General features: G+C 45.2%; 1 pseudogene; it reads left to right on the top strand.

Moving 5' to 3' along the window:
• The first annotated feature begins 4,527 nt into the window (after positions 1 to 4,527).
• Positions 4,528 to 6,039, top strand: LOC147723084 (endogenous retrovirus group PABLB member 1 Env polyprotein-like; annotated as a pseudogene).
• The last annotated feature ends 2,177 nt before the right edge of the window (positions 6,040 to 8,216 follow it).

Genomic DNA, 8,216 nt, shown 5'->3' with positions numbered 1-8,216 from the left:
GAGACAAAGATGAGAAAAATAGAGTAGAAAAGAAAACTAAAGAGTTGAAAACGAAGGTCCTGTTACAGCAAGCATACCCGCCACGTGGTGGTAATGGACAGAATAGTGGCAGTCAGAATAACTATCAGAATAATTATCAGCAACCTCCACAGTTTCAAAAGCCAAGAGTAGAGTATACTCAGCCACGCGTTCCTGTGGGTCCCAATCAGTGTTCGTATTGCAAGGAAGAGGGTCATTTTAAGTATAGTTGCCCAATCCTGTTACAGCGCGCAAATGGTGTGTCAAACACAAGAGGTAGAGGTGTTCAGCAAACACCTAGAGGTAGAGGACGTGGAAACGTCCATCAGAATGCATGCTCCTTTCCGCCTCAGGATTCTATGAATAAGTTTGATCAGCAGAATAACTCATCTGGTAGGACAGCTCAGTACTATGCTGATGATTACTATGCCGAAGATGAGTATATGGAAGGTAATTATTGCTAGGACAGCCATAGACAAAGAGAGGGAGTTGTTTCAGTTCCAGTAGATCAGAGTGGACCATACGTTGAGGTGATTACATCAGGTGTGTCAGAACCTTTTCTGTTGGATACTGGTGCTACAAAGAGTTCTATGATGCACTCAAAACTCCCTGGCGCACCTTTGTCTGGCGAAATGAATGTTTCTGTAGGTTTTTCTGGCGCCCCGGTTAGGAACCCGATTTCATGTCCTATGTCCCTGTCTGTTGGTCCTTGTGAATTCAAAGCACCCCTGATTTTAACAACAGGTTGTGGTGAAAACTTGTTGGGATTGGACCTGTTAAAAAGATTGTATGCAACTTTGTACTGTTCTCCTTCGGGAGTACAACTTACACTAGGTAAGAAAGTGGTTTCTCCAATGTATCTGTCAAGGGATAAAATTCCGACAGAATTGTTGTCTCTACCTAATATTCTTTGGGCTACTGGTCCTAACGATGTGGGTCTCTTGGAAATACCACCATATGTTGTGACATTGAAAGCAAATGTTAGAATGCCGCGCATTCCCCAATACAAGATTTCTAGTGAAGGTGAAAAAGCGTTGTTAGCGATCACTTATGATTTGATTGAGAAAGTATGATTGAAGAGACGAGAGGCAACGTTTGCAACAGTCCTGTTCTGCCTGTTTTGAAACGAACTGACCCGTCCCAGCCACCTGTGTACAGATTTGTGATTGACCTTACAGAGGTGAATAAAATAGTAGTGCCACAATTTCCAGTTGTTCCTGACATTACTGCCCTGTTGACTATGATCCCAGCCTCTTCTACCTGGTTTTCGGTGATTGACTTGAAGAATGCTTTCTTCAGCATCCCTATTGCTGAGGAAAGCAGGGACATTTTTGGCTTCAGTTTAGGAGGACGAAGCTTCCGCTTTAAACGCGCTCCCCAGGGCTACTGTGAAAGTCCATCAATATATAGTCAAGCTCTAAAAACGCAGCTTGATACAATTGTTTTACCTGAAGGCGCTACACTCATTCAGTATGTTGATGACTTACTTATTGCTGCAGATTCTGAGGGAATCTGTAAAGAAGCCACGTTGTCATTGTTACATCATTTGTGTGATCTGCATCACAAAGTGTCCCTGTCTAAATTACAATATTGTCGACAAGAAGTGACCTACCTAGGTCATCTCTTATTGAAGGAGGGAAGAAAACTTACCCCTGAAAGAATCCAGGCAATAGCAAAATTGAGTGTGCTAAGAACTCAGAGAGAAGTGCGTGCTTTCTTGGGTATTACATCGTACTGTAGACAGTGGATTCCAAATTTTTCTTTACTGGCCAAACCATTGGTGGCATTAACATGTAAAGATACACCCAATCCCGTGCCTTGGTCCGAAGAGTGTCAGAAAAGTTTCTCTGAATTGCGCACAGCATTATGTTCGGCTCCTGTGTTGGGTACCCCCAACTACAGTAAGCCCTTTACATTATATGTCCACGAGCAAGAGGGTTGTGCATTATCAGTGTTGACACAGTTGTTTGGAGACAAGCAGCGTCCATGTGCATATTTTTCGTCGACTTTGGATCCAGTAGCTAAAGCATTGCCAAGTTGTTTAAGAGCAACAGCAGCAGCAGCTGTTTCGATTCGACAGTCTGCTGGTTTAGTGATGAATAACACGTTAGTGGTAATGGTTCCACATGCAGTGGACACGTTATTGAACAGAATCAAGACACAGCACTTAACTAGTGCTCGATTGTCAGGTTACGAACTAACTTTGTTAGTGAGCCATGTGCACATCAAAAGATGCAGCACACTAAACCCAGCCACGTTACTGCCAATTCCAGCTGAGACAGAGAGTGCTGAAGAACAAGACGATTGTTTTCTTATAACAGAAGAAGAAACAAAAGGGAGAATAGACCTCCAAGATACCCCCCTTTCTGAATGTGATGGTACATTATGGGTGGATGGTTCATGCTTCAAGCTTCCGAATGGTGACACGACTGCAGCATATGCTGTCACCACTTTGCATACAGTCGTTGAATCTACACGTATTCCACATAACTCCGCTCAAGCAGCAGAATTGATTGCACTTACAAGAGCGTGTGTGTTGTCAAAAGGAATGAAAGTAAATGTGTACACTGACAGTCAGTATGCGTTTGGTGTGGCTCACAGTTTTGGACGATTGTGGCATGAACGTGGTTTCTTGACTTCGCATGGTGCTAAGATCCAGCATGGTCAGTTGGTGAATGAGCTTCTTGAATCACTGACTTTGCCTCTACAAGTTGCGATTGTAAAATGTAGTGCTCACAAGAAGGTGACTGATGATGTTGGTCGTGGGAATGCATTTGCTGATGAAGTTGCAAAAGAAACAGCAAGGAATGTGATGAGCCGAATGTATGTTGCAGGTCCTGCAAGACGGGTTGGTGATGTTGGAATGTGTGAGGACACTATAGAGAGTGTGAAATCGATTCAATCTGAGGCTACAGAGAAAGAGATGAGCATGTGGAGAAAAAGTACCGGCAGAATGGATGCAAATGGTTGTTGGGTCGAATTGTCAGAGCATCAGAGATGGTTGCTACCCGATGCATACGTGCTTGCAGTGGTTACAATGGCTCATGGAATGGCTCATATCAGCGTGAAAGGGATTTGCAAGTTGTTGGCTCCAGTGTGGCAAAATGCTGGAATCCCTAAGTGTGCAGAGAACGTGGTTAAAAATTGCATGGTATGTCTGAAACACAATCCTGGTATGGGAACCCCAACTCCAGCTGGTCATTTTGCACCTCCTACGTATCCGTTTGAGGTTTTGCAGCTAGATTTCATACACATGGAGAGGTGCAACAATCTAAAATACGTACTCGTTGTTGTCTGTGCCTTCTCCAGATGGGTAGAAGCATATCCCCTAAAGGACAATACTGCCTTGTCCACCGCGAAAGCCCTTGAGAAAGAGTTTTTCCCTAGATTCGGAATGCCTAGAATGGTCTGGAGTGATAATGGGAGTGAATTTGTGGGACGAGTGATGAAAAAAGTGTGTGAAGGGCTAGGCATCAGACAAAAGTTTCACGCTGCAAATCACCCCCAATCAGCTGGATTAGTAGAATGCTACAACGGCACCCTAAAATTAAAATTGGCCAAGATTCAAGCGAGCACTGGTCTTAAATGGCCTGATGCTCTGCTCTTAGCACTCCTATCCACCAGAATGACAGTGCATTCTAGAGTAAAACTTAGTCCCTATGAAATTGTTTTCGGCCGCCCGGCCAACATATGGGGGGTGCCCAGACCCACAAAATTTAGTGAAATAGAGCACCCTGTTTTGCTTGACTACTTGTATGAATTGATGGCTAAATTGCGTGTTTTACACCAACAGGTCCATGACTCTCTGCCTCCGGTCTCTGAAGATCCAGGCCATCAAATCGATCCTGGGTGTTGGTGAAAAACTTTCAACGAACAAAGAACGAACAGCCCAGGTGGACCGGCCCACACCTCGTCCTTCTTTCCACAAGAACAGCCGTTCGTGTGGAAGGAAAGAAGAACTGGATCCACGGGATCCACTGCAAACGGATCCCCTTGCCTTTGCCCTATGACCGGTGGGTCCAGGAGGGTGTCGCCGACTCAGAGACTGAATCTGTGCCACGGTTCATACCATTCAGTGATGCTCGTGTGAAAGGAACAATTACAGATCGAGAGAGTGACAATATTCTGCAACCAGCCGTACCATCATCAGCCCAATTGGACACTACAGAACCTGAAGCCCTGTTTCAAGACCATACAATACCGGGAAAACAACGGTATAATCTGAGGGCGAGAAATACGAACTAATAAAACTGGACTAATAACTTTTTTTTCCCCTTAATAACTATTTTTGAAAGTGCAGCTCTCCCATCTGAGAAACTTGCTCATTTTTGTTTTTTCAAACCGCCATCCGGGTTCCGCTGCTAGGGTCGCGGTTGCCACAGTCTTTGGAGTGCAGCTGGAGACGGTTAGGTCGACAGTTCTGGTTGGTCTAAGGGAGTTACCCTGGACTGAACAGAAGCACTCCTTAGCAGAATCAATCTCCACACCGCGGGCAGCATCATAGAGAAGATGGAGTTTTTCAAAATGGAGAGACCTGCCCAAGCTGTGAACTTTAAAACAAGAATATGTGGATTGATGACAAAGAAACGTTTTTTATTATTATGCATTTTGCTGTTATTAAGTGCAATGATGTTTTTAATAGGATATGTACTGTTTTCTTTACAAGTGACCTTTGCACCGACTACATCGCCCATACCTCCTCCTACTGTCTCTGCACATTCTTTTCAACCCCTTCCTGAACATGAGTCAGCTAGGAGATTAGAGTTCATTAATAACTCCTTCATTCAGCTCTTGCACCAACACCAACTAGTAATGAACACGACTAACTGTTGGGTGTGTGGACTTATGCCCCACACAACGGATAAAGGTATCCCTTACTTGGTCCTGCCATTCAGTCACAATGGTTCTGTGTGGGCATACAGGACAATGTTCATTTATGCACACAAAGTTTACCCCCTACGTTCTGTAACAGACAATCCTAAGAATAGTGCTCTAGTTAAGGGTATAGTGGATATGATTAAGGAAGATATTTCCTATGAGACTATCCCGAGAGATGAGACGCTAGTATACATAGGATGGAACGTGACCGGATATGGAGCTACTCTGAGTGAGAAACAGCAAGCTAAGAGATCTTCCCCGATTTGGATTGTACCCCATCAGGGTCATCTGTGTCTGCAAGGTACTGGAAAGAATCCCAGAGCTCAGTTAGGGAAGAGTGTCTGTACTGGAACGTATGTTTTTGCATCTCAGACTTCCCCTTCGTTTCTAGCAGCCAAGGGTACCTATTTCATCTGCCATGATAGAGCATATACATGGTTGCCCCCTGACTTTTCGGGCACATGTTTTGTTTCGTTCCTGTTGCCTCCCACCTACACGGCCGCGGCAGATTACCATCGGACAAGGACAGTTAGGGGTGTTGTGAGTAAAGACGACACCGCAGAACAGGAGTTTGGGGATTTCGCAAAAGGTTTTCTGCCGTTTTGGGGGCCCATGGTTAACAGCAGAAACATAAGGCAATTAGCAAGGGTGGTTGAATCCACCGTAATTGACACTGCTGGTGCCCTTAGTAACTTGACTGCTGAGCTCCAATCGGACCGTCTTATGACCCTTCAGAACAGGGTCACATTAGATGTCATACTTGCAGACCGAGGTGGGGTATGTAAACTGATCCAATCGAGTTGCTGTGTATTCATTCCAGATAACGCTCCAACGGTGTACCAGGCCATCTCCAAACTGCATAAAAATTCCGAATCTATTCATATGGATAAAGGGGATTGGTCTTTTATGGGATGGTTCTGGGAACTGATATCCGGCTGGGGATGAAAAATTCTGATGGTCATTGGGATGGTCTTATCCATTCTCTTCCTGTTCTGTCTGTGCGTACAGTGTGCTCCTGCAATATGTAGCCTCTGTGCTACATCATGTGTAAGGAAGCCAGTGTCACAAGACGAACTAAGTACCAGAATGATATTACAGCAACATCTCAATGACTTTAGGAATATAGACCTGGACTCAGATTAGCATGAGATTAGGTTAAATTGCCTATGTAAGGGCAAAAGGAGGGTTTGTAGTTCTGAAAATTCTGGACTCGTGCAACAAACTTTGTCGTAGCATGACGATTTCGGTGTCAAAAGACCGATAATGGCTAGTACACTATGCACAAGCATTTTCGCCATAATCAAGTAACAATTTCACCTCGAAATCGCCATTTTCGTTTTTGAACCCTTGGGTTCCATTTTACGCTTGGCAGCCATTTTGTGAGTTGCCCTTCACATAGGCTTGTAACCACAGCTGAATTCGATATCAAAGGACACATACACCTTAATTGACTTTTCTGTGACCTGGGCAAGCTGGAACCATTGCCCCAAGCCAAACCTGTTTGGTCAGTTTCTCTCCCAGTGGCCGAACAAGATAGCATCAAAGCACAACAGGCCATAAACTGTTCCCATCGCACACACCCCCGCCTAAATCTTGCTCACACCTGTCCCTGCTCTTTTCTCTTCTTTTGCTTTATGATGAGGAGGAGCCCGGTTTTATTGAGGGTACACCGATATCTGATGGAAATGTTGGGCCTTGCCGGGTAATTGATCACGAACTGGACACACTAAATGTGTACTTGTCATCATGACTCTGCTTTTTCTTTTGTAATGAAAATATGTGAATAGCTCACTGTAAATCCAAGAATGTTTGCACTGCAAATCTAAGAATGCTTGCCTGAAGCTTAAAAATCTGTATGAAAGGAGAAGCCAGGCTTTGTAAATTTGAGCAGTCTCCTGAGAATATACACACCGTGTTGTTGCACTTCTAGGACGCTTGTTACTTGGTTGCAGCCAATAAATTACATCTTTGACTTCACTTAGAAGACTCGTGTTTCTGTGGTCTGAATCAGGAAAGTACTCGAGGTCTTTGGGTGTTGCCCCTGACACCGCTGGGTTACCGGATCAGTACCGGTTCTGAAAAACCCAGTACCTCACCCTTGTACTGTTGTCACATTCCAAACACACACCACAGTGACAAGTGAGGACTGATGTCTCCCAGGCATAACATCTCTTTGACAGGCAGATACTCAGGGGCCCTGAATTGCCACATGGACACTGGCATGACATGGCGTATCATGTACACCCCACAAAAAAACCATTAGTCCCACAGGTAGTGGCCCCTGTTGTCTCTGCAGGCCGTACAGGAACGTCTCTGACACACACACACAACATCAATGTTGATGGAGGGGAAACATGGCGGCAGCGAGTTGAGCTTCAGTGGTGCTCCAAGCTTGGGCTCCCGCTGAAGGCTATTTTTCCTGTTGTTTGATGCTAGGGATTTAGTTTTGGAGGCTTTGGGGTCTCTGGCATTTGGAAAATGACATTTCGACAACTGGGTGTATGAAACACATGTTTTTCCTTTTTTGCGTTCCGTTGTGTTACACCGCGTTTTACCACGAAGACGGTGTCTGTTTTTCCTTTCCATGTATTTAGAGGCGTGAGCTCATTCGCCTGAACGCCCGCAGTCAGGAGGGTTGAATTAATCGATCCTGCCGAGATTGCCACCGGCCCCGTCGGGTCTGCAGCTCTGGTCTCAGGCCACCCTGGAGCTTAGGAGAGGCAGAAGGCTTCGTAGTCTCCTGCATATCTCCCATAGCGGCTTTACTGGACCCCTGGTGGGTGAAGAAGCCTTGGCAGCGACAGAGGTGGCGAAGGTACCATCGCTTCGGCGGCCAGAGGAAAACGCAACCCAGAGTGGTGAGAGTATTGTTTCTTCCAGTTCTGCAATTGTTTTACCGCTGCCGCCTCAATCGCCTCTGCCTGCGAGAAGGAAATGTAAGCGCGGGCACAAAAGGAAAGAAGCTAGAGGGGTAGGTAACAATGACACAGCCCCTGTTTTTGGACTGAACACTAAAACAGAGTCTCCGGGACCGGGTCTAACTGTGAGTCCTGATTTGTGTACTGCAAAAAAGAAAACTGCTACATTTTTGTGCGCAGAGGTCAAAGCAAAACGTACAAAAAGTTGTAAAGCAGTGAAGAGTCTTAAAACTGTTCTTAATCTCCGGTCCAAAATTACGCCATCACTTCGATCTTATTTTATAGCTGTGCCACAAGTATTAGACCTTTCAGAGGACCGGGTTACAACCATATCTGGTCCCTTAAGTTCTTCCTCTGTCGCAGCCGAATTAAAGTTACTTCCTCCACCACCTTGTATTCCCC

Source organism: Lissotriton vulgaris, chromosome 4_1 (assembly GCF_964263255.1).
Source record: "Lissotriton vulgaris chromosome 4_1, aLisVul1.2, whole genome shotgun sequence".
Classification (NCBI taxonomy): Eukaryota; Metazoa; Chordata; class Amphibia; order Caudata; family Salamandridae; genus Lissotriton; species Lissotriton vulgaris.
This window is presented reverse-complemented; position numbering and strand designations above follow the sequence as displayed.